General features: G+C 38.5%; 1 long non-coding RNA gene across 2 annotated transcripts; it reads left to right on the top strand.

The window, feature by feature from the left end:
- Positions 1-282: 282 nt before the first annotated feature.
- On the top strand, positions 283-2,944 carry LOC112461801. Of its 2 annotated transcripts, XR_003041594.1 has the most exons (5): positions 283-392; positions 780-1,580; positions 1,681-1,892; positions 1,973-2,364; positions 2,433-2,944. It is a non-coding gene; the product is annotated as an uncharacterized LOC112461801 (long non-coding RNA). The 2 variants fall into 2 exon arrangements; XR_003041593.1 differs by lacking the exon at positions 283-392 and having other exon boundaries at positions 643-1,580.
- The last annotated feature ends 305 nt before the right edge of the window (positions 2,945-3,249 follow it).

Raw genomic sequence — 3,249 nt, forward strand, 5'->3', positions numbered from 1 at the left:
TACGTCCACGACTACGACTGTCATATGTGTTTTGGCCCTTAAGACCGCTGGACCAATGAGCATTTTATGTAAATTAATATGGCTACTTTATGCTAGATGCTCATTGGTTTAGCGATCTTAAGGGCCAAAACACATATGACAGTCGTAGTCGTGGACGTAAGTAACGCACAAGCTTTGGCGTATCTTGATTTGTCAGGTCGAGGACTACGACCGTCGTATATCGCTACGCCATGTTATGTGCTTTGGCCCTAAGGTGGAAGCACATAAAATTGCAGGAGCCATGAGCACGAATTCGTATGTATTTGACCGGAAATGTATGTCCGGGAAAGAATCTACCATATGAAATCGTTTGTATTTCGTATGAAGACTTTTGAAGAAGTGCAATTGAAAAGGTTTGTGAGTCATTCGTTTAATTGTAATTAATTAATTATTTTTACACTATGCATTTACCCGAAATAGATAAATTAATAAAAGTTTTTATACGAAATTGTTTGTATTTTGTATGAAGAGTTATGAAGTGTGATAAAGGTTTGTGAGTCACCCAGATAATTTTAATTAAATATTTATAAACTCGGTAATTAGCCGAAATATAAATTTTTAGTTATTTATGTTAAAAGAAGAAGGCGTTAGTGTTCCTGAAGATCCGTCTGCAATCAGAATTAATATGAACGTTTTAAAAATTATTTTATACTAAAATAAATAAATATACAGGCTAATAAGCCTGTAGCTATAAGCGATAGTTGCTAATTAAGTTTGTCACTCATATTTCCATCTTGCAGAGGACCTCCGTAACGAGATCAAAGATGCATGTACACCAGCTGTGCAGGGTGAAGAGGTTATCTCAAACGCCCTTAATTGGGCCACAGTCCAATCAAGAGCGACTCAAATGTCATTACCGCTGAGAAGTACTTCTTGCCATTTGAGTCAGCACGTCAGAGCTAGTCACTACGGATTGTGGTGACACAGCACTGGACTGCCTGCAGAAGTTAATCGCATATAGCCATCTCACTGGCAATGTGCCTGATTCAACGGAGCCTAACAAGCTGCTGATTGTGCGCATTGTCGAGACAATTTGCGGTTGCTTCACCGGTCCACAGACCGATGAGAGTGTGCAGCTGTAGATTATTAAAACTCTGCTGACTGTAAGACAAGCCAGCATGTGGAGGTATACGAGGATACGGTACTGTTAACAATTCGTACTGTTTACAACGTTTACTTGTCGTCGCGCAACCTGGTGAATCAAACGTACAGCCTGTGCGACTCTCACACAGATGATCAACGTGATCTTTGCGCGAATGGAGACTCAGGCAGAGGAAGAGAACGTGAGGCTTGATGGAGAACATCAGCAGGAGGGTTCTGTCATAGCAAATGGCAAAACTGAAGCTGAGCTAAGTCTTAGTTGGCTAAGTCTAACTAGCTCATCTTCATGAAACTTTACGTTGCGTGCGTCTATTTAATGACGATGGATGTAGAAAGCTCTTCAAATCACTTCGAGAGGATTATCAAAAGCGATATCTTTATATCGCATATTTAATCAGATGTCGTCAGGGATTGCTGTCGACATTAGCTCACTTAGATAGGTACTGTTTATATATAAATATCATCTTTGTATGTAATGTATAAGTAAATGTAAGATGTTTAAATGTAAGATGTTAACCGTTTAATAATAATATTTTTCAGATTATGCGTGCGAGTTAAGTGCGATCGGGATGCTATCAATAATCATCTTGTATCCGTTTGTGTGAGGGTATTTTTGGAAAAAAAGAAGGCTTTCCTCCTGCGTTTCTGCGAAGAGTTTAAAAAGCTTACGCTAGCTGACGAGAAACAGGATCTCGTGGATAATTTTCTAGGGAAGGTCTATGTGGAAATGGACAACGATCCAATTTGGCAATGTACATGAATATAATTATTTATCTCACAATTGATCTTAGCGGAGTGCTCAGAGACGTCTAAATTTACTTCTTACTTTCAGCGGCAAGCGCCAACCAGTTAGATTTGGCGAGAGTCGTGGTGGAAAGAACCGTCATGGCACGGATATATACCACAATGCGCTCTATCTAAATAAAGATGGAGATGTATATAGGGACCAGTTTTTTCACGGTCATATCAATAAGTTGGCAAAGGTTGTAACTCCAAATCACAGGAACCTACGCGCGCATTTCAAAAGTTTATCATTACGAATGCCCCTGGTCATGGGCGCAGGCTGAATTGGCTGTGATATCGGCGTATAAGACTCCTAGGGATAAGTTGCAGTGTGTATTTCGTTGCGCGACTACCATCATGAATCTCTTCTCCATGGCGTCGGAAAGAGGCATACCTGCTGCCGACTATCTGACTCCCGTGCTGATCTATGTCATAATCAAGGTATGCGATTGAAAAGAGAATTGTGATTTTAGCAAAAAGAGTGATTGTTAACGTGTGCTTAATTTCAGACTAATCCGCCGTCGTTGTATCAACTGTTCAATATGTAGACAGCTTTTACGGGAATCGATTGGAGAGAGAGGAACAATATTGGTGGACGCAGTTCTGCGCCGCGATCGAGTTAAGACAATGGATTAACAGTTTCTCAAGTGTATCACTATAAATAAGATTAGATTCGATGCTGGTGATAATGTAGAAATGTATCATAATCATAATTTGACGATTTCATAAAGAAGAAGACCAATATCTTGTGTAAAGCTAGCTGAACAGTTTTATGCTGCCAGTATCAATTAAAATTCTTAAATAGCCTCTTAAATAGTCTAACTGTTAGTTCTTTCGCACGTTATTATGTAACATTAGCAAAGACTGAATCAGATTATACGTAAAGTGTGGCTTTATCTTTATTTGTAACTCTATTGTATAATTTCACAGGACATCGAAAAAAAAAGAAACGTTTAGATATTCTATAATTTATGTACAATACAGAACTTATAGAGAATTGATAACCATTTAGCAGGATAAACTGTGTTGGCGTACTCTTTCTACATGCGCACCTTCTTCAAGAGCCGAGACTCGAACCAGATCCGTGAAAAATATCGCCAATTTCGTAGAGCTTTTGTACAGTTTTACTCTAGGAATATCGCGAGAGAAAGAAAGACTTCGGAGATTTTTATCTGAATCGATCGACATAAAAAAAGAGCATAGTAAAGAAGCTATTAGCTTTCGAGAATTTGATCGCATAATACTTTGTTATAATACTATGAGCGAATTAGTTTACTTGACTCTGTCAAGTTTTAATATCGATATCGGTAGTTTAATAATAATACA

The sequence above is a fragment of the Temnothorax curvispinosus genome, unplaced genomic scaffold (genome assembly GCF_003070985.1).
Source record: "Temnothorax curvispinosus isolate PA1 unplaced genomic scaffold, ASM307098v1 QBEX01011797.1, whole genome shotgun sequence".
NCBI classification, from domain to species: Eukaryota; Metazoa; Arthropoda; class Insecta; order Hymenoptera; family Formicidae; genus Temnothorax; species Temnothorax curvispinosus.